This window comes from Aptenodytes forsteri, unplaced genomic scaffold (genome assembly GCF_000699145.1).
Source record: "Aptenodytes forsteri isolate BGI_AS27 unplaced genomic scaffold, ASM69914v1 Scaffold54, whole genome shotgun sequence".
NCBI lineage: Eukaryota > Metazoa > Chordata > Aves > Sphenisciformes > Spheniscidae > Aptenodytes > Aptenodytes forsteri.
In genome coordinates this window covers 3,764,421-3,789,048 of record NW_008796044.1, presented here as the reverse complement: position 1 = coordinate 3,789,048, position 24,628 = coordinate 3,764,421, and positions in this window count along the sequence as shown.

The window sequence follows — 24,628 nt, the reverse complement described above, 5'->3', positions numbered from 1 at the left end:
TTGTTGGAAATTAGTAATAGTTCTTATGTGGTCAGGAGACCTATTTTCTATCCTTAACTATTACAAGTTCAGTGTCTCTATCAATTATCCCTCCATGCTCCATTTTAAAACCAGTCAAAAACATTTATCTACCTTCCTAAAGCTCCAAAGCATGCTGTGGGTTTTTAAACATTGCTTATTTATCTTAGAGGGTTTTAATCTTCAATAGTCATTGTATATAAAATAACTAGTAGAATATGTTATACCCTTCTAAATGGAAGGATAAATTATTCTGTTGGTGTTAGACACAAACTTATGGGAGCCAAAGCTATACTCTGAACGCCTGTTGAATATATATACACTTGTTCAATGATTGCTGCCAGGGTGGGTCTCCTCAGACACTTCTGTAGATTCCAACCCTTGGGTTTTGTTTCTCCCAGGTTTCTCTCTTTCCCCCAGTTTTAATAAAAGACTATCTCAAGCTGTCGAGTTGTCCACGCAACTGAGTTGCGTGTGATTTGCAAACTCTTCAGGTTCTTTTGACCTGTGTTGATCAATATTTCCTTCGTCTGGCATCTGCTTAAACGATAACTGTGGTAGGCTACCATACTTCCCACTTGCCTGCTAATCCTTCCTTAAATTTTATTCTCTCCATTTCTTGGTATTAAATGCAGATGAATGGATTCAAGGAGGAAAATTTATTTTTTATTGTGGCCTCACACCTCCAGATAATCAGCCAGTCCAATGTGGTCCATCCTTTTGACTATCATAGCTTACAAAACAGCACAAAATGATCCTGAGAGAGGATTCCAAATTTTTTCCATGGTTTAATGTCAGATGGCGCCTAAATTCTGTTCTGGAGGTAACCATATTATCTTTAGAATGTCTCTACTGTTTAGAAAAGATCCTAAGTTATTTATTCAGTGTTCTCAGAATTAGAGCTGGATACTCTGATCAAAAGATGAAGGGCTAGTGAGAAGAAGGGAAGTGCAAATTGTTGAATATTTTTTGTTACACTGCTCCTAAGATTCTTGAGTTTCCACAAAAATAAATCCTTTCTACGTAAAAGCAACTTGAATCAATAGCAAGAATCTTTACAGGACACAGCAAGCAGTGTCCACACTGGTTTTGATTTTTTTTCTTCATTTTAAGATTTTATGTCAGGTACAGCAGACAGCAGCTTTCAACATGTTTTTTGTCATCTCGGTTTTCTGGTTTTGTTCCAGCAGCTGTAATTTACACAACAAGAGGGATATCTTATTTATTTTATTCACCGCCAAGATAGAAGGAAACTTTGTGATCAGAATGCATCTAACAGTGAGATGCCTTGGGTTTGTTGCCAGAGTTCTTTGTCAAAGATGCTCTTTTTCTTTTAAAGTAAAAATAGGTAGGATAACTAAAGAAAATGCCAGCGTACGTCCCTAGGGGAAGTGTAAGTTGCTTCAGAATGAACACAACTAATATACTTAAGACTGTTCCTACAACAAAACTAATATACTTAAGACCAAATCATGCAAATTCTTATTTCTGCTCTATTAAAATTGCTGCATTGTGATTAGAAAGAAAATAATGATTTAGGTAGGACTGAAAAAGCTGATTAATTAATCCTCTCTGTTATTATTGTTATTGTCAAAACTGCAAGTCTGTTCATTAGAGATTCAAACTTTGATCACACGAACCTGTCCTTTCATCTGAAAAATGTAGTCCGTGAGATTGTCAGGTGGGATTCTGTTCACATTGTGTCTTTACAAAGCTAATGTTTCACTCCCTTGTTAAACACTGACTTGTCAAACTAGTCCATTCAGTCCAGGGGGATTGTATGGGAGAGTAACTGCTTGTCACGGTAGTAAAGGTAACTGTCTAGTTTTTAAAGACTAATTAGATGGTTTTTTAAGTGTCTTACTCCATCAAATGTTTAGTTTCTTAAAAGGCTTTGGCTTCATAGTACAGCATTTTGTTGTATTCTGAGGATCAACTTAAGAAATGATATCATTGATTCACCTATAATATCAGTCAGATGACTGACATACCTTTGCTGACAAAAAAAGTAGAGACTCAAACAGAAGTACTGAATTCAGAAATTTTTACCTGAAATAAAGAAGAATTTTCTTTTTGGTATGTTCATTTAGGGAATATATAGCAGTAAAGCCTATGTCTGAGACTGCTTTTTTTCAATATACAATGCTATGGAAGAGACTTCAGCAAGAAAAGATGAAATCAGCTTTCACGGAATCACTCTCATCTACTCTCCCCCTCCCCAAGTTGTCACGTTTTTTCCGTGATAACAGTGTTCCGTAGAGAGCTATACAAATATAATTGTTTATCTATAGCGACTTTTTTGTTGTCTCTCTATAAACAGATGCAAGTAACCACAAGTACTACAGGAAGAATGACAAGTCATTGGGAAAGTAGTTTAAATAGACTACAACTGTACGTAACACATCTAGGAAATATCATGCCATAAGCCATACTGTGCAACTCCTTCACCTATTTCATTTCATTAAGAGCTGTGTTGTGACTGTCCATCCCACTGCCATGCTATAAACATGGTTTTGGCAGAGATGCTGGGTGAATGAGAAGGAGCAGTTCCCAAAACTGGAGTCCCCTGTCACGTTCTCAGTCTTCTCAAGGAGGAGATAGCTACTTCCTACTCCAATTAACTGGAAATATCACCCCGTTTGATTAAGTATGCTGGAGAAAGCTGTAAAGAAAATTTGTTAAACAAAAGCCAACACACCGCTCTGAGTAGAGAAGTTGCATAAAGGAGGAGGAAACCCAACCCCAGCAATCAAATTCAATTAATAATATAATATAAATTATTTCCCATCCCCCTGTAGGCAGCCAGGCTGATGCTTACAGCATATTTGGATCCACTTCAATCATATAGCCGAAAGATTATTTTTCCTCTTTTAGAATGTTTCCCCAAATGGGCAGACGGTGGAGTAAACATTGTCACTACAGGCACAGGAGTCAAAGGGTGAGCTCACACCCCTGTGCCAGCCCAGCACTCCTGTCCTCTCCTTTTCAAGAACCCAAGGGTCCTATGCAGGACTGGCAGGCTGATAAGGCACGGACACAGGTTTTATTCCTTTATTACTTAGACAAAACCATAACATCTACGTGCATGAATAGAGAGATAGACCTTTAAATAAGCATGCAGAAAGGAGATCTGTTGCCCTCTTGCTTAAATGTGAAGTTTAACAAAAGACAAATGTTGTTATTTGTGTCTAGTTACATACACTTCAAATTCTCTTAAATATTCTTTGAAGCTAGTTGTACAGATCTGTAAAAAATATCTTTGTTGTCGGTCAGAAAATCTTTTTGCTTCTCTGTGGAAAAAGTGGGTGAAAGATATAACAATCATTTTTATCTAAAATAAATATAAAACCCTTTCCTTCAAAGGAAAATTATAAGCAATTTCTGTTTTAATTTTAGCATTAGAAAATTAAAACTTGTACTTCAAGAATAAAATGACTTTAGAATGAACTTTGGACAAAATCAATTTAAAGACTTCTAATGACTCTAATAGGTTTTGGACCAGGCCTGAAAAAGATAAATTATGAACCTACCTTCTTCTTCTCCCTCCAGGAACTCAGGAGATCTTATCATCAGAGTGTAAATCTCAAAGGAACAGCTTCCTGCTGCTTTTATTTATCACCTCCCAAAGTTCATTGTAGTTCTTGGGGGAATCGGTTTAATTACGAGAGTAAATACTGTTCTAAATTTTTTCACCCCGTGATGAAAAAGTATACAGCCATAATTACAGTCTGTGCATAGCATCCTTTGCCTCTGATTTACTTGTTTGCCAAAAAGCCATTTTCATGTGCTAATATTGTAGCAGTAATAGTGTCACATGATCTACTTAAATTGCAAGTGTTTAGCACATAGCTGAAGTCATTGCAGAGCATGCAAATATACTCTTTGCAATAATTATAATGATAAAAAAATACGAAATCTAGGTAACAAGAATGAGTTTTTCAAATGTCACCCATCTGCACTGGTGAGGATTCACTATTTATGTCCTTCTCATCAGAGTGACTGTTTCATTACACAGAGATGGAAGGAAGGGGTGGAGAGAAGGGATGTAAGATATATCACTTCTACAGTCGCTATCTCTTTAAACAAAGTAGTCTGAAGGTCTTTTGCCCCCTTCATTGAATGCATTTCATTGTGAAAAACAAAGGCACTTTTTTTTTTCTCCTTCTTTTTATTGCAATGACACATGCTTGCAGGGATGGCTTAAGCACTCAGCTGGAAGGGTTTGAATCCAGTTATTCAGAAGCGTGGAGAAAGACAACAGAGTTTTGGGGGAATGTATGATGGGTGGCTCTTGGTAGAACAGTAGAAAGAGGGCTGCGAGTCATATTTTTAAAACATGAGGAGATTACAGGAGAGATGGGCAGGCTGCTTTTATTCTGACTTTAATAACATCAGGGACAACTGAACTTCTCTCTTAATTAAGTTCCCCTTTCTGCAGAAGTTCAAAAAGAGCTTACCAGGCTGGTGTGAATAAATGATTGTCTAACTGTCAAATGCCACAGACCACCTTGATTTTGTTGCTGCCAGGTCATCCAAAAGTGCTAGCTCTCTAGAGAAGAATCAATCCTGTGAAAGCACTAGATGTCTGTTAATAGATTTTTTTTTCTTTCTCAAGTGGGATTGGTTTTCTGTTGGTGTAAGAAGTTTCCTCATGGATCACCAGCTATCATACTGATAAACTGAAAGTCTAACTAATTCACAGAAAGGAAAGGAAATATAGCAGCATATGAAGATGAGGGGTTTTCGAATTAAAGCCCAGATCCAATCATCTTATGAACCAAAACACATTATCTTAAGCGGTAGCTAGTAAACTAGCAATCACATACAGGAGGAAATCTTGGCACCATCCCATCAAATCTCTGATGTGTATCAGAGAGAGAGGCAAGAGAAGACATTTTTTTTCTTAACAAATCACAAGGGTCATTTAATCTGCTGCTCCTTACAGAACATAGTAGTTTATATATATACATAAACGAATGTATATATGAATATATTTTGCTCCCTTAGTTGAGGTGTAAATTAAATTCTGTGGTGGGTGAACACTTTGAAAGTTTCTTGGTGTGAGGTTTCTAAGTTTTCTAAGTTTCACACTGACAGCAGGTCTGTAGTTACAATGCACAATATGTAACACAGACTATTGTGCTGTTGTAATCATTGTTGAAAACACGTCATGGAAATAAGTTAGTTACTTAAATATTTATTTTATTTTAATTATGAAAGGCTTCCTTTCCTTCAGGAAACACAGAAGTATATATCTTCTACAGGAAAGAAAAAGTGGAACAGATAAAATAAAAATTTCATGTGTTACCTTTGTGTCATCCTTTCTGAAAAATATATCGGCATTTTTAGAAAACCACTAAATTAAATCCCACTTCAAGTCAAACATATTGAAATATTCAAGTATATTTATATGGCAGTCCATGGATATATGTTTTGTAAATATTTTGCATGTTTAGATTGAACTTTTTAAAAGTATTAGATTTGGAGAAATATTTAACTCCCTGTCACAACATATAGGGCTAAAAGCATGGGTTACTTAGAATCAGATTTCGGCAGAGAGAAATAAAGTCTTTAAATATATGTATTTTTCATTATTTTTGAATTAGACATTTTGGTGTGGAAACATTTCTATTCAAAATTTTCCAATGAAATTTTTCTAATAATGTCTCTTTTTTTTTGCTTAAGATTGATGTAATTTTTTTGCTGGTAAGTCCTGAAACAGAACAGTGGAAGAAAAAATGTGTAAGTTTCAGATACTACTTTTAAGATTCGCAACCAAAATAGAATTCTTTTTTTTAAAATAGTTCTGGATCAGAACACCTCATTTGAAAGTATTACAAATAAGGATCTGATTAATGCCCATCTATTGTAAGCTGTAAATCTATATAGCTAATACTACATATTTTTTACTTTTTCTGATTCAATCACGGCATGGGCAGTTATAGGAGGATGTGTTGTTTATCATTTTATTTATGCTGAAATGAGGGGCAGGAGTTTCCATGGTCCCTTGAGAGATCCTGACCTCATTTTCCTGCTGGATAAAATTCCTGTTCCACTGCGTGCGCAGTTCTGAGATTCATGGAGTCAATAGAACTCCGCTACCCCAGGATATTCAGATCAGCTTTCCCTTTTGGTTAATCCCTTAGGCGGAAAGCGTGTCACTTCCAACATCTAGTGAGACAGACTGCTTTATAATCAAGCTGTGTGCATCAAGCTAGAGCTCTACAGCCTTAGAGTCTGAATTAAAAATGAGGGTGACAGAGCACGGGTATGTTTTAGGAGTTTAAGAACCATATATTGATGTGTGCTTAAGATAAATGGAAGAATCATGCCTCTGATTTTGATTTTCTCACCCGAGGGTACCAACTGTCATCAAGAGCCTACAACAGAAGCATTATTTCCAAGTTCCTTGCAGACTATGAGGAAATAACATAATTCGTATAACATAATTAGAGGCTGATCTTATCACATGCAAGTTCAGATTCTGTTTCTGGTGGATTTACCTAGCTCATTTTCTATATTTGATACTTTCAGATTACCTAAAAATGCTCTCCTTTTTTCCGCATCCTCCTCTCTCCCAGTATATGGCTTTAGGACGGGTTATTGAAGTATATCGTTCAGGATAGGGGCTTCACAAAGGCGTAAACAGTTTGGTCGCTGTCCTGCTGTATCTTTTCTATATATAGATGTCTTCAGTCTCCAGACAGGTCAGTGAAGCTCTATCTAGAACATTCATTTTGAAAAGAATGAGAATTATCATGTTTTAATAAGAGATGTGTTAACTGCAGACTCCGGTAAATAAGTATTTACAAAATCCCCTCAGTGTGTTTTCACCACATCAGGAATTAATGTCGAGTGAAGACTTTTGTGTGTGAAATGCTTGGCTAGTGATTGACACAGTGATTGAGTCACAGGGATTGAAATAGCTCAGGAGTTATTGTCTATATGGGGAAGTGTGTTAAAAATAAATAAAAATATGAGTACTTGTAAAGAACAGGGACCTGGTTTTCTCTTCCTGCCTAAATTTGTAATCCTGCACTGATCTTAGTTGTATTTAATAGCCTGAGAATTGGAATTAATGAGCAATGCTGAACTCTTGCAGATAAATCCTCCAGGTCTGCTATGACAATTCTGCAGAGGCCTTAAGTATGAGGGGTTTTGTTTTGGAGTTTTCTTTTGGGGTTTTTTTTCGTAATGCCACCAAACAACTTCAAGTTCTTTGAAAAGGAAGCTTCCTAAAACCAAAGAGCAAAAGTGGTGTGCTTTAGCTTGCCATTTCTTTGCTAACTATTATTTTGATATTGGAACTTAAGCTTGTCAAGCATCCTTAATGAAACAAGTGAGACGGAATGAAGGATGTGTCATACCAGTTCAAAGTTTTTGCTGCTTCCCCAAGTGAAGGCAAATTAGAAGGCAGATGGAAGTTGTAAAGAAAGCAGGTTTAAGGGTTGTGTGGGGACTGTTTACAAGAATACACAGGGAGATCAGCTTTTTGTTCTCTCTAAATGAGGTATGCGAAAATCAGTAATATGACTAAGACTGTATAGTTAGCTACGGCAAGAATAGCTTGTTGTAGTTGATTTTCTTGGTTTCATTGCTCACTCCCATTTTTATCACCGCAGTATTGTTGTAATTTTTCTCAAAGACTGGGTATGAGAACATAGTGTTCTTTGTGGAATAATTAGGGTGCTCATATAACACAAGCAAACTTGCCTCACAGATGGAAACCTCTCCTTTAGAAATTACTTGGAGGGAATTTGCTTTTCAGAGCCTTATTGAACAGCTCAGTGCAACAGAGGAGAGACTCCCCATCCCACATTGAAGGCGGTTACTGTTTCTCAACCATAGTGAGCAAGTGAATGACTACAGCCTTTAAAAGGAGATTTGCTTCACATTAAACTTGGAAACTTAAGCCAAGATCTGCTGAGTAAAGATTAAGCCATATAAATTGAAGTGGTTGGATTTTGTGTGAGATGATTTCCATGGTTTGACTTAGCCCACTTTACTTTGCATGATAAGATACGCAATTAGAAGCACTAAAAGCTAGTAAAGAAGGGGTTGAAAATGACACTGGTCTGAGACTCAATTTTAGGGAACTTTTTCAAAGCAGCTAAGGTAGGCTTCCCTATTCATAGCAGCCGCTCTTTAGATGTGACATTCATATTTTCACACAGTGGGAAGATGGGATGTATTGTTTCCAGCTCTGAAAAATAATTCTCATTACCATTTTGCTGCTTTTCAGATATATTATTATATAATGTTTATATCTAGTTGCTCTGAAGCTTCCAGCATCCATAACAAAAGCCTAATACCATTTCATTTTTTAACTTATATGTACAAGATGTCAAGGGTAAAGTCTGTAGTTAAAAGATGTTAGGACAAATCTACCCTGCAACTATATATTTGGGAGCTATCAGTTCATATGCTAGGTCTCTGTCTCACAGTTTTTGTGTGCACACACACACCTTTACAGTCAGTAGCCACTTGTATATTTATGTTGCTTAAGACTTTCCTAGACAAAGGATTTTATGACCTTTTTGTGAGAAGCACTAGGAGTTCTGTTGTTTGCAGAAGACACTTGAAATTGAGCCATGGAGTCAGAGCATTGCCTTTCTTTGTCCTGAGATTCCATCCAGGTTTAGCTGAGGTATAAAGACAGCGTTATCAGAGAAATGTTTGCAGAAAATGCATTTAAACCTTCCAGTCTAAGACCAGGTTCCAGTCATTGCCAGAGGAACGTACTGCTGGCATAACGAGGACTAAACTGAAGGAAATGGGACAGAGATCTGAAATGGATCTCCCACTATAATCTTAGCAAGTTAGGTGAGAGCGTGATGCCCACCGTGTATACAAAATACTGCAGAGTAGAAGCAGTAGCAGTAACTGAGACCTCAGACAAATGAACACTGTTATTTCTTCTTCCAGTTTTTAAGATCATCAAGATTATATTGACCCAACTAAGTAGTTTAAAATCCCATATAATTATAGTATTGACTCTGCTGGATTTGCTTTCAAATTAATTCTACTCAATGTTGTGGCAAACTAATTTTGGAAAGTCATTAGAAGCATCAAGGTACTTACATTTTAAATCAGCTTGTTCCTGCTGTACTAGCCAAAACCTCAAAATAAAAAAAAAAATTGTGGAGCATTAGTAACAGTAGTTGAAGGGTTAATAAGACTGTAATTGAGTCACTACTTGACCAGGCAAATTATATCCCTATTCAGCATGTGCCATTTATACAAGTTTTCCATTATTTCTTTCCTAAGGTAATAGGCCTAGCAGCTAGCTGGCTGCTGCTCCTGCTATGCATCGGCAGCTGTCATTTTGACATACTTTATGCTTTCTTTAGAAGAGAGAGGTTGATTGAATGTGAGAAAAGTGGAACTTTGACAGGCTGTCAGAATCCCTTGCAGCACAAACCTACCTGCCAGCTAACTTGTTTCAGGTTTATTTCAAAGAAGGTTTCCAGCACACAAACTTCCATTACTAGCCCAAGAAGGTCTTAAATAGGTAGCTTCCATTTTGTCAAAAATCTGAATTAAATAATTTTCACTTCAAATTGGTTTAAATTTCAGGAAGTCCAGGTATCTCTGAGAAAGCAAAAGCAAGTTCCCTTTCCTCTGTCCATATGCAAAGGCCTTCTTTCATTATTTTTATTGTAGTCAGTTATTTGTCCTCATTTATGAACAGACTTCAGAAATTCCCGTCAGTTCATGAATTGGTCAGGAGTAGGCATGTTGTAAGGGATCATTCCTTAACAGGGGATCAAGCTGGGAGGAGATGCAGCTGTTATTACTAATGGAATCAAGCTGTTATAATTAATAGCAGGCAACTATTCACACAACACATTCACTTATTCACTGACATAATTCACTTACTCACAGCCATCCTGTTGGGGTGATCCCAACAGCATGTTCAGAGGCAGAGGTTGTACTGGTGTCCTAATGGCACCTAGTTAGGTGTTTGGAAAGTCCCTCTGAGTGCTCTTTGCTTTCTGAGGTTTAAATATGTATTCCTGAAGTCTTCATCTGCATGTAGCAGCTACTGCCCTCTTGGATCAGGTCCGACTCACACAACCCGTAGGTGATGCCAATGTGGGCTAGTGGCCTTGGACAGATTCAGCGTGTTCTTGGTGTCCTGTGTTTATCCGTTCCTGCAGGTGTGACAGGGCTACTGGTCTACAGAGTTAAATTAGTCTTAGGAAACATTCACACAGTATCTTCTCAGCAGGTGCTTTTCCTTTCTTTGGCCCGGAGTTTTCTGATAACTATGTCTCCATCTAAATCTATAAATACCTATAGAACCCATTCACTCAATTCACAGATGAGTGGTCTTTATGAAAGCCAAAAATAAATAGAGGTCAGATGATCTCAAAGAAAGGGACTTCTCATCATTCTGATCATCCTGAAAAACATGTTTACATTTGTCATTTTCACTTTGCTTGGTGGCTTGCATGCAAATGTTTAGTAACAATATACAATATTTATTCATCCGCATTATCAGACACCTTTTGAGGCACATCCATAACATTTTACATGTACCAGCTTTGGTATTTGCATTTACCTATATTTGCTAAATGCAAGTTCTTTTGCCAGTCTGCATGCAGTAACACAGTTTTACCTATGAAAATCTCTTCTACAGTATATGCAGTGATGAAATGAAACCTTACATTCCACTCTGGTCCTATGATAATTATCATATACCATCTCTTCTGGAATAGGTCTGTACTATACCTGCCAAAGTAGTCACAAAGCTGTCTGATTGAAGGGTGCGCCTAGCTAGGTTCTCAGCCTGAATCCATGCTACCTACAAAGTCACTGTCTCTCCTACTGATTTAAGGAGGTTTACGGAACTATTTATAACTAAATAATAGCAGAATGGTGTAAAAGACAAAGATTAGTGTAACTTAACTGACTAAGATACAAAGTGAATCATGTGCCTGGGAGATATAGTGAGCATACAGGTGAAAGTAAACAAAAGAACGTGCTGACCCATCTCCTCCTAATGCATTTTCATAAGAATAGATGCTTGGCTTACTGTACTTAGTAAAACCTTGTTTCCTCTTTTCTCCATATCTTGTAAAACTTTCAGTGTCCACTAGTTGGTCCCGACACATGTTGGACCCAGGTTGCTTTTCAGTCATTACAGTTTTGATACTGTCTTAGGATGAGAATCACTGTATAAATATAATTATTTATTACAGAAGTTACATACAGGAAGGTGGAAGAAACCCAGCTCCGGCACACGGAACAATTTGATAATGTGGGATAAATTCCTACCTATCCTCTGGTAGGCAGTTTGCATGATGCCTACAGCAAATTCAGTCCCACTCTAATCCGAGGCTTGCTAACAGTGTCCAACAGTGCTACCTGAAGAGGTTACCCTTTATTACAATCAGTAGGTGCCATTGACTCAGATAATACCAGTCTTCCTAGCAGCAGTAACGGATACTAATAAAATTTTAAAAAATAAAGAAAATAAATGAAGTGGTGTAAGTTAATCTTGCTGCTGTACCATAGCAATTTTTGTTCGTAAGAAAAGGAAAAAAAGCACTGTCATACTGAGTTGAAGGAGAAAACCAAAATTAATTCAGGCAAGGTTCTGCAGATATTTCATTTTTCCTATGGAGGACCAGGGAACTTACAGAGACCCTTATATAACCCTTAGAGTCAAGTTAATGTACTCTGTGACCAGTTTCCCATAGGAGTGATGGAAGAAATTGTCAGAATTCTATTTTCTTGCCTCAGATAATTTTTTCCTCTCCTTCTAAACATGATTTCATGCACCTCCCCCCTGCCCTTGTGAATCCAATATTTTTGCAGTACAGTTATCCAACTTATTCCTCACCAAAACACACAAACTTCCAAAAATGAGCGAACTTTATGCAGCACTGCCAGATACTGTTAGTCAAACAGGTAAGATACAGCAATGAAAAATATTTCTCAAGACAACTCAGAATGCTTTCAGAAAGTTATCTAGCCTGCCTTACTGCTTATTTATCCCCATTCTTTACGTACATAGTAATTAGTCACAAATTAAAACACTTGGATTATTCAAACTGTGATTAGCCAGTTAATCACTGGAAACCCACAGATGACTTAGAAGTCCAGTCTGTACTGGGATTCTTTTCCGTGCAGACATTGGCAGAAAAAGAGTGGAAAATTTGCAAGATTAGTAGACAAAGCTCTAACAATTATGTGGTTTCATTGCTTGAAAGGGACTGTTCAGAAGCAAATTCATTGTAGGAATTTCACTGTCAGAATAATTGAGAGTTTTGATTTAATCTGGAGTTGAGAGCGCTTGCTCAAAATGTAGTCAGAGACCTAAGTTCTAAAAATTACGCATGTTACCTTTAAAAGCAGAACATGGCATTGGAAAGCAAGCTAGAAGTCCTGACTAAAACTCAAGACCAATTTCGTCATCTGAAAGCAGGAACATGATGGATTGTTAATGATCGTTGTTCAGAAAATATCTGTCAGTTTTATGCGTTCATAGAATCTAATATGACACCTTAGCCCAATTCAAGCTTTCAAATACTGCTGCTATACAAATATTAAATTAGAAAAATATTAATTAAATTAATCCATGTTTTACTTTTCCATATGAAAGATTTTTCCTTTTCAGAGATATATGTTCAAGTGACATGTAAAAAGTCATTTCTAGAAGTAGATTTCCATAGGACTTTGTTTTCTCTCATATTTCTGTATTTATTTGACTACTCTTTTATTATTTGTACTTAATAAATGAGAGTTGGGCATGTAAAGACCAGATATAGATTCCAAAAGACTGTACAGTTTGCAAGATTTGCACATGAATCTATCTGTATGCAGACAGAAAACCATGCGGTATTCCATATAGAATATTAAGGACAATATGAGGAATGTGAGAATCCGTACAGAGTTTGTTTGAATGCTAATAAATCATGGAATCACTTTGTTTTCTGACCATTGGGACTTGCCACGTAGGAAATATTCACTTCAACACACAGAAGTACCTTGTGCACAATTTTTTATGCCACCTCAAATCATTGACATTTGGGTAAAGAGCGGACATGTCCTTAGTGGCAAAGGAAAGTGAGTTTTCAATGCATATGCAGCATACTTATCCTTCCATCCTTAAATTTGATGATGATACTGTTAATTGTTTAATCTTTACTTTTCTTACTCTCACAGATTTTTCTATGAATTTAACTTCTAAAATCATTGTGGTTTTGGCTGAAAAGGTTGTGTGCATGCGCAAGCATGCATGTGTGTGAGCGTACGTGTGGTACTCAAGCTTCTGGTTGCCAAGTTAGTTGAAGGTTAGATTAGGTATCTGTACAATGCATTGAGATTTCTATGTTTAGTTATATATTTCAATACATGCGTGTATATGTGTATATGCAGAAATACATACATACACACACCCCACATATAAATTTGCATACATGCAAAATATTTATATACATATGTGTATGTGCATTAATATATACATGTGTTTGCAAAGATAGTTTTACTCCTTCCTGAACTCACGTACTGTATTCATAGTTTTACCAGACTCTTCCTCTAAGGCACTTTCTAAACTAAATGCATTTAGGTAAGGAAGAGGGTGGTCCTGCCAGGCAGTATTTTGAAGTAGAAATGAGAAGAAAGAGCTAATTTTCTTCACAATAGTGGGCACAACCAAAGACCTATCAATATAATACGGGAGAGGCAGAGGAGGCAGAAACATGCTTTCATGTGAAATTGAAGTTGTCTAAGAATATCCGTGTTGAAATCTTTAACATACTCCTCCTCTGGAAAAATGACAAGTACATCTTTTTCTTTTCCAGTTCAATGGCAAAAATCTTCTTTAAATTGACTTTGCTACAGGGTAGCCATCAAACTTTTGGAACAAAGAATGCTGTTTGTCATGTTGACCTTCCACACTATGGCATGAAAACAAACAAACAAACAAACAAACAAACCCTCCTGGAAAAGGTGCTCATAATTATTGTGATACACCATTCCTCTTTCAGTGCCATGGGCCAGCCTTTTAAAGGTAGGACTATTGTTTCTCAATAGAGCAGAAAAAGATCTGTAGAACAGGCAAGTTGAAAAGGCCGTGAGAACATTCTAGGAAGTCAGCACACAGAAACTGGAGGCGGGTTCATGTCAGCTGCTGGTTCAGCATCCTTTGTGCTCCACCAAGATCTGCCAGGAATTACATTAGTACTTTTGAAGAGCAAGCACACTGTTCACTGTCCATCTCTGGCCGCATTTCAACATCACAAGGGGCTGGAAGACCCTTGTCAAGTGTGAGGCTGAAAATGTAAAACAGTACATTCCAGCCCAGCTTATCCTTCATGCTAATGAAAGGAATTGCTTTCCTTTTGCAAATGAAGGAATAAACTAGATAGAACATGGATTAAAATGTACATCTTCGGTAACAAAGTAAACACGTTTACATACCTCATTTATACACACCTATGAGCATCTACTTAATAGTATCTGTATGTTTGCAAAAAGACGTTAATTTAAAAGTATAGAAGAAACATCTTCTTATAGCATTTCTCGTGGAAAAGTCATTCTGGTGATGACTGTAATCACATTAATCCTCTTTCACATATTTCATTGCTCATCCCGAATGAGGAACAGGGTGAATTCTAAGGCCATTTTGGATTTGACAGCATGCCACAGAGTAGAGGAAAACAAGGAGCAAGGGCAAGGAAGCACACTTGTCATCCCTCCCCTCACAGGAAAGATTCTATAGTAGACTTGGTCTCTTTTCCTCACAGCCAATTTTTACATTCTGTGCAGAACTCTCATACTGGCTTAGTATTTCAGTTTTCTCCAAGCATATTTCATGCTGTTGTAATTCTAATTAAATACATTTTTAGTAAAATACCAAATTGTTAATTTTCTTAATTAACTTTGATATTTTAGCTTCCACATCTATCTTCCAATCTTTCATGCATATTTTGGTTTGGAAGTGATACAGTTCTATATTGCATATACATAAAACAATGTGTATTGTTTTTCTTTTTTTGCTTGTTTCATACTTACACATGAAGTTTTCATTTAAAGGATACAACCCTAATTTTCTTTTCCTCCCTTTTCTTTCCTCCTTAATGCTTACTAAGGAATAATGATTCTTTGCAGAGCTGTTACAGGAATAATTAAAATAATGATTGAAATTATGATTTGTGGTACAATGACATGAATGATACTTAGATACTACTATACATTCTTCTCGTTCAAGTTTTTGTTAATACTGGTATAACACTTCTGACCTGTATTCTCAAGAAACCTCTGCAACTATTTTACTGTGAATCTTGACTCCTCATAAGAGGAAGCATTTTGCAAACACAGTAGTGTCATCTAGAACAAAAAAAAAAAGGCATATTAGTCTCCTGAGTCTTGTGGCCTCAGCCCACCCAGGCAGTGATTTAGTGAAATCCCATTGTTTATGATGCATCTGAAAGGGTTGACAAGAGCTGCTCAGCTGTGGGTATTGATGTCTGCTTGCCTATCATATTGGCGCTGGCTTTGAATTAAATATGTAGATTTCTCTTCACACCAAATAAGCAGAATACTCAGGAGTGAGAGGATAAGAATTCTTTCAATCGTATATCAAATAGTATCATAGGTTCTGCCTAGCTTTTAATGTATAATACACAATTTTTATAAGTTTCCCATTGTATACAGATACACAAAATTAACCAACACATTTTCTTTTAAAGGAAACACATTCCTTTTAAAGAACACATTTGTATTCATTTTTACCAGCTGCTAGCACCCAGTCATTTCCTTTTGACTCCTGAAAGCAAAGATGTTAGAGCTTAGAAAGCCAAGAAGTGGTACAGATGTGGAAATTAACCTCACATTTTTTCTTACACGTGGAGGCTAAATGATCATTTGTCGATTCTCCTTAGCAAGAAGGAATAAAGGAAAGAAAAGTTGCAGTTTAGCAGAGAGGAGAAATTGCTGCATTGTAAATATGTCGAGTAAATAAATGACAAGTAAATATATGGTTTATGGATACTGTTGTCCTGTTCCCTACGTCGGGTTTTGATAGGTGAGAGAAATGCAGAGCCATAAGTAATTTATTCTCCAAAGTGAGTCACATCTTCACTAAGGAAAACTGGTATTGCCACACTTACTTCTACCTGTCTACCAGCTGAGTATCAACCACATTAGATTAATATACAGTGTATTTTTATTGCAAGATATTGGCAAGACTGGAAAGAACCTTGTTACCTTCAACCTTTCCATATAAAAAAGATATATCACTGATGATACTGGGTGCTCACCTTTTTTTAAATTTTGAACAATAATAAACTAAATACAATGTAGAGTTCCAAGTAAACTAAATACAATGTAGAATAAGAAATAGGTTGTCTTATATTAGGAATACTATATTTTGTCCTTGTGATAATGTAATTGAATTTAAAAGTTTAAGGTCAGTGGCTTTTTTATATTGTTAGGTAGTCTTTAATTTATAACAGCTAAAACTTAGTTTTCTTCCAACAAGATTGGTTCAGATTGTCTCAGTTGTCATTAAAAGCCATGTGCAATTGCTCATTTTTGCTATACATGATTCAGGTGATTGATTTGCAGCACATGGAAAAGTAAGTCTAGAAAAGTGAAGTGCTCACTTAAATACCTTGTAACTCAGTTGTGTGTCCTGAGCTAGTGTGGTATGTTTTATGCTTTGCAGCATGATTTGATTTCCAGTAACTGGGCATGAAAAACGCTTTTGAACAGCCACAGGTCTGTACTGGGGCAGTGGCTGACGGAGCGTATTTAGTTCTGCTCTTGCAGTTGAAGTTTTTCCTACTTCTTTCCTTGATAAACTCCATGTCTTCTGCTGACATATGGAGGAAATTGCACTCTAAGAAAAATGTGATTCTCTGTTAATCTAAGTGAGAGATAGAGCCTCTGGAAATGTTATTTGGATGTTTGGTTTTGTACAAGTATGGTTCTGGATTTGTTACTCTAGTAAGAAAAAATAATCCTTGGTTCATATCCAAATAAGACTATTTGAAGCTGATTTTAAATCTTGTTCAAGGGAACAGATATATACAATTTTTAAAATGGTTAGATCACTAGGAAATGGCATTAACTTTGTAGGTTCATTGCTCTTCTGTTATACCAATGACTGCTTACAAGGCTTTACTAGAGTTTTGCAGGTAGAATAGATGCTGCACAATAGGCAGATTTCACGTTCAGTTTTGGTGGTGACTATAAAAGCTATTTATTTTCCTCTGTGGGTCAGATTTAAAGTGCTAATAAAAGCTGCATGACTGAACTGGGAACATAGGTGGTGCCCATGTTGGGACAGGGGAGAGGATTGGAGTTATGAGAAGATGGAGAGTGGCTATGGCCTCTCTGGAAATTCTGCAGCCCGCACTTTCTCTACTATGTTTGCTTACGAGCAGGATCCCATGACATGACCAATATGCTTCCAAACTGAGGAATGGGGGGAAATCACCTCTTTCATTGGTGTCTGACGTGGCTTACCTTGCTTATCTTTGACAAACATGCAAAATCTGGGAGAAAGAATGAAAAGGACATAGAATGAACTTGGGATAAATAGCGAATGGAGGAAAGGATTGGATGGTTGTAGTTGTTTCTTTGAAAAATAAACAGAAGAATTTGCAAATTAGGTTTTTTAGCAGCATTTTAACTGCTTAGCAGATGATAATAGCAGGTGACTAGGAAAAGGCTGTTGAAAATAGGGTGGAAGTAGAGTGATTTTTCACAGATATATTTTCTTAGTCTCTGTCAGTCATTAGTTTAGATAATTTCTGAGATTTGAAGCTGCCCTTAATGGACATACTGGTTAATTATTTGCCTTCCCTGCTTTGCAGCCTGATGCCTTCACAAACTCCCATGACAATGAGTTCCATAGTTCAGTTATGCAGTGTGACATGGAGCTCCCTTGGTTTAGTTTACACCTCCTGCATCAGCACTTCACTTGGTAAACAGTCTGTAATTGCACTTCACTTGGTTAACAGTCTGTAATTAACCAGGTACTTCCCAGAGCTCTTTTAAAAATTAATATCATATTTGTCACCTTCCATTTCTCTGATACTTAATAAAATTTACATGATAGATAAGCAGCATTGTGGAAAATGCTAATATAGTTCATATATTAGTGCAATCTTCCCTTGAACCAGCGTAAGCTTTTAGGCTTCACAACATCTTTGGCCAAGAAGTTCCTTAGTTTTAACTCTATGCTGCATGAAGGACACCACTGTTTGTTTTATACTTGGCACAGACAAGTTTCATTTGATACCTCCTAGAGCTGGGACTAGAAGAGATAGTGAGTAGTTTATCCCTATCCATCATCCCAATGGCAGGCGTGATTTTACAGACCATTATATCCCTCCCTTAGACAGACAGGACAGCCCTAGCTCACATAGATGCTGCTTTTACAGAAGCTGTTCCATAACTTCTAATCCTACCCTGGAGAGTGTCAGTGTAAATCTAGACTGGGAGGTGACAGCAGTGTGATGGGAAATAAGAATCTATTTCTCTATTCATTTTTTTAACTTCCCAAAAAGAGATTTGCGTATTCCTGGTCAGTTGAGTTGGAATGAAGATGTTTGAGTTCTACTGCTGGCTTGTCAAGCCATGTGATTTAATCACTTCTTCAGAGACATATCTGCAAAAGTATAATGGTAGTTTTATAATATAGATTTTATGTTATGATGATGATAATAATAATATGGCCATAACAATAGTAAACCAAAAGTGATGTTGTGAGACATAATGGGTTAATGTTTCTTAAGTGCATTGAAGGTCAGAAAAGGAGGACACTGGAAATGCAAAGTACAAAATTGTTTTATTATATTATTATTGTTATTATTATATAAAACTAGGATAACCACAATGTATGTGTGAGGCAGGGAACACAGCATTTTTTACAGCACTTAGTATGTTCATTACATTTAAATTCTCACATTCAGTGTGTTCATATACTTACGTCCTTAACCTGTAAAATAATTAGTTCCTGGGTAGTTCATAGATGCATATAAATATTATGTTTTCACATCGATCTCAAATTTGTTATATTGCAAAATCCTGACATCCTGCAATAAAAGTCAATTTCTGCTTAAGAGCTGCCCAGTAAAAACAGTTTTGTTTCAAATTTCTTCATGGGAAAGAGTCCACTGCACCTCACTGAATCATGGCTGCATTCACCACTTCCTGAATGACAAATTCAGTCAAAATATGTCAATGAAATGTTTTAGTATGTATACAGCAGTGATATTTAGATAGACTAGCTTTATTCATTAGCATACCTCAATAAAATAACCATGCTCAGTGATTTTTTTCTCATTAATCATGGCCAGGAAAATTCAGAAGGAAACAGTACATTGTTTTTCATTGCTTGTGTTAAGCAAATAAAGTAGAACTGATAGACAGATTGTGACCCATATTGTCAAGTACTATTTGAGTACAGGGTGGGGGGAAGCACCTTTTGCAATATGTCATTTACTAAGGATTTTATAAAAACAGAAGTGTCACTACCTGAGTTCAGATTAGGAAACTCAACCTGTCAAGTGCCTGATTTTTACAAAACTCTTCCTTTGCCCTACAACCTGCATTTTCATGTGGCTTTATATTATTTTTTTCAGTCAATAAAACTTGAGAGCAGTGCCTACTTGTTGAGATCTAAGGTTAAGTTCCACACTTTTTCCAAACAGAATTCTACAAAAGGCTCCCTGATGACAGCTATTGATTAAGGCTGCAGTGCTCTTCTCTATTACATGGCATTGAGGTGAGAAGCGTGCTAACCACCTCAAAGTCCGTCAGGGAGTTATCCTAAGAGGAAGGGCAACACCTGGAAATGGCAAACCCACAAGAACAGGAAGTGAGGTAAGTAACTTGTCTCTTATTAGGAACAACAGGAAAGGTGTAGAGTTAAAAAAAGAATAAATGAAAGAAAAAGTTGTTGAATATCATTGTTGTGTAAGTAGTTACTCTAGCAGTAACAGAGCATGTGATGGAGTAAGACAGTAACAGATCAGTAATGGAGCAAATTTAGTTCTAGGTGGAGGGATGGCATGTGACTGCTTGGCTGTGTGACTACGGTTATGCCATACGACGCTGGAGCAGGTTGCTAACACTCCCCCTTTTTGCTTTGGTCATGTAATGGAGTCATACCCGTAATCTCAATTCACATTATCAGAGCCACTCTGCCAAATGCTGTTAGAGGAATCTCTTCCCAGATATCATTGGTTGCCTGGACTTTTAACTATACCCTTGTCTGATCAAGGAGCCCACTAATGCATAGGCTTTTGGGCACTTTTCCCAAAGAGACATAAGAAAACAAACACTATGAAGCTCAGGAATCGGTGGCTCTTCCATAACCATCTCTTCCCCCTGTTGTCATGCCTGGAAGACAAAGGATTGCCAGGTGCCAGTTTATGTATATTATGTATATTGTATATATTATGTATATTTTTTTACCTTGTTGGAATCTCTGGGAGAAACTGGCAGGATTATAAAACAAAAAAGCAAGGATTACACACACACACCCTGAATAATCAAATGACTGGGTGTAGACTGTACCTTGTAGTTTTCACCGTATGAGGCTATTTTACAAAAATTATACAAGCTAGAAAAAGTGAAGCAGTCTCCAACTACTCATGTGCCAAATATTTTCTGATTTATTTTGTTGGTTTGTTTTAGTAGCACTAACACTAAGCACCTAGATTAGCTCTTGTAAAAAACCTGCTATCTTGTCCTCCTAAATACACTTCTTTTCCAAAAGCTGAAATGAGCAAATGCATGTGGATAAAGAGATAGAGTAAGAAAAGAACCCCAAGGAGATCTTGACCTGTAGTCTTTGATATTACAGCCCAGCATGTTAACATTAGACCACTACATCACATCGTACAGAAGTGTGTGTTTAAAGGCCACCAAACTCTACAGATTTTCCCAGTCTTTCACAGTTACAGAAACACCAGTTCTAAATATATTTGGGCTGATGATTTAATAGCCAGAGCTACCCAGTGGAAATGCAGTGGGGGCAATAATTTTTACTTGCCTTCATGTTGAACAGATATTTATGCTGAAGGATGGACAAACTTTGAGTTTTGTGACAAATCGTTTCCAACGTACACCACTTTTCTGAGGAGAGCATCTCAAAATCTAGCTGAAAAGACTGGTTCTGTTTCTGCAGGCAGGTAAAAGAATGGCTTTGAGTAAGTGTAAGTGCCAACACAAAGTGGTCAAAACAGTGTGTTGCTATTATACATCTGTTTATCTCTGGTTTTTTTTCTGTAAATGGACAATGTCTATCTTGGCAGCACTACAAAATACACTGTGTATGTATGTATGTAAAGCACATGAATGCACTCCATATCATTTTTCTCACAAGGATTATTTTAAAATATTTTGCATATTAAATCTCCTCTAACTTTACAATAACATCAGCAATGTGCTATAAAGACACTTCAGGGAAGGGAAAGTAGATTGTTAATACTAGTGTATCACCTGCCATCTGGACACACTTAACACATGGTGAGATGTAAAGATTCAGCCACTTGTGGAATTTGATCCCAGAGCTCACTTTCAATCAGGTAAAGTCATGTCTAGACAGGCACAGCTGTTGTATGTACATCATGTAGTTAGTTTAATTTATGGCTTGATTGTGTTAGAATAATGCTGTATTGGGATTAGCGCAAAACCACAGTGCTCTGCTAGGTGCATTGGTGACATTCAAGTTCAAAGGAGCGTGATCCATCCCAGTGTCCCCAGTGCACGGCAGCATATATAACAGCTTCATCAAGGTGGTACATTCTCATTGATTTAGACCACAGTCAAAGGAAGACAATGGAACAGTAATTTTGCATATCATCTACCCATTGTGTGGGTTGTGCTAAAAAACCCGTAGTAATATCTCCGGGGTTCTCCACAAAATAAATATAGCAATTCTGGTGATTCTTCAGGTATGCTGCAGACAAATGTTGATGTTTCATATTCCTTTTGCCTACATTGTTCCACTGGGCCCAGGGAGCGTACACTTTTCCTTTACTAGCTTTAGCATATATGGTCCTGAACATGTAAGTGGAATCTTATCTAATATAGACAGCTTTAAATGGTAGATAGTGGCAGTGCTGTAAAAAAAGGAAATCTAAGTACATACTGAGGTCTACTGGAGCAGTTCCTTCTATTTACATCAATAGTTATGTTTATGGAGGTAACCATACTTAAAATACTCAAATTTCTCTGCAAATTCACCACGTGTCCTCAAAATGTTTTTTAATGGGTCTTTTTCTTATTCATAAATATCCAGATTCTTTCTTGGTTTTCCTTTACATAAAAATGTAGCTCTTCTCCAAGTATTGTCTTTACAGATCCATGTTTTTAGAATGCACATTCAGTAAGCAAATGCAACCAGTGAAATACAAACTATAATGACATTGCCAGGCACCCTCACTGATCAATGTATAGCTATCCTTTTGTGATACTTAAGAATATGTCAATACCGAGCAGTACAATGTATTAGTTTGTGTAGCTTCTCTCATGCTAACTCTATCCTGAGCCTCCCTACTGAACCTATGTATTAACTATGAACACCATAACAGTCCATTCATATTTCACGTATGCACGCATGTATTGGCATGGAAAAGTTGAAGAATGTGTTTTGAAAACATCACTTCTGAACATAAACTTCCAGATGCAGGATTAGGATTGCATACAGTGGGGCTACGGCATGAGAGCTGTATTCATGTAGTAGTGGTGTAGAAAAAAGAGAGTGAGCAAGGACGCTCTCTTTACAGGTTGAAAAAGGACATAAAAGGTCGGTGGAGGTAGACCAGTCAGTTTCTCCTCTCCGTTGGCAGATGGCACTAAAAACATTTCAGTCAGTTATGTCCGCACATGGATATGGTTTTGTTCTAAGGCAGCTGTAATCCTCCAGAGCCTACCATCTGTTACCTTCACTAACATACGCACTATGAGGTAGGTATGTACATCCTTTAGGGAAAGATGATGGCATCCATTTCCAGAACAGGGTTGCTCTTCACCACAACTGGGTATATTGAAATGTGCTAAAAATTCAGTGTTCACCATCTACAAATAGCATCTCTGTTATATGTCCTGTAGCTAAGGAAAGAGAGCTGTCTATTGCTTGGCCATTTCATTGATCCCTAAAGGCTGGATGTTGCCTGGAATATGTCATTCAAAAGTTGACATTTAAAGTGTAAATTTAGCATTTGTCAAAAATTGCAGTCTATATGTGATATCTTTCCTAGGAATATATTACTCTCACAAAATTTTTACCTAATGTTAAAATACCCTTAGTTACCGCTAACAATAGCAAGCTTATCTTCCTTTTTATTTCTGAAGCTATAGAAGGCCTTCATGAGTTTCTGCAAAATAGTAGCATTGCACCTCCTTATTTCTCTGTTGAAGATGACATACCTTTTTCTTGCTTTTGTTATAGATTCAGGCTGGCTTTCATGTTTTAAAAGCTCTATAAACAAGGCGAGTGGTATAGAGTTTTGTACTTAACACATCAAGACTTAGATATAGTCAATAGCAATTGGAACAAGAATTTGAAAGGTGTAATGGGGAAGTAAGTTTCAAATATTACTTGGAGTAGTGCTGGCTGATTGGCAGTCAGCCACCAGGAAAAAAACAACTTCTCTCAAACTCCTAGAAATTTAATATATTTGTCCTTTTTTATACTTGTTTCAGATTTTATGGCTACCCATGCTGTCTTGCCCCACAGGATATTAAATAATAACAGTCTTCAGGCAGCAAAGAGAAGAACTAATTGTCGTTCTTCTTCTACTTCACCACTGCTGCTGTAATTGGAAGTTATCTCCTTATAATTGCATCTGTAGTGAATAGTAATTATAATTCTTATCATTAGCTTTTTCTTTTAATTAGTTTCTTACCCTGATAAAATAATATTTTGTACTAGTTTTTGTCTGACTTCAGAACACAAAGACAAAGAAATACTCAAGATCAGTATATTAATATTGTTGTTGCTGTGTTCTTAAATGCAAAGGTGGATTCTGCATAGCTAACAGTAAACTTGTGACATGATCAGCAGAATGGAGTAAGGTAACAGCTGGAGAACATGAGCTATGAATTGGGGAGCAGAGCTTTTATTTTAATCCTTCCTTAGTCTGTACATAGAGTGCCGAACATAGAGTTTGAGTGCTATGACTAAGTATAGCTTTGAAATTAATTTAGGTCAAACTGAATCACTTAAAAGTACCAAGAAAGCAAGCTTGTCAGCTCTTACTCAAATCAAACAGATATGCTTTTTAAAAATCAGGTTTTTTACATCTGCATTTTGGCATATATTAAGAATGGGAGCAAACATTTTATCAACAGGGTATGTTCTATAAAGTGTAAGCATGGTGAAGAGATTCCCAAGCTCTCTCTGGAGTGAGTTTTGTCCCAGACAAGAGTGAAAGCTAGTCTCATCTCTTTTCCACCAGTTCAGTTTTGTTACCAAAGAAAGTTAATTTCATTTGTGAAATGTGAATATTCTAGAATTATACTGCATGATGCAAGAGAAAGGAGAGATTTAAAGATGGCTATGAAGTTTTATTGGAGCCAGAGTTTCCCTTCCCTGTATATCATATAAGCATGGGGCACTTATATGTCTGCTCACAAA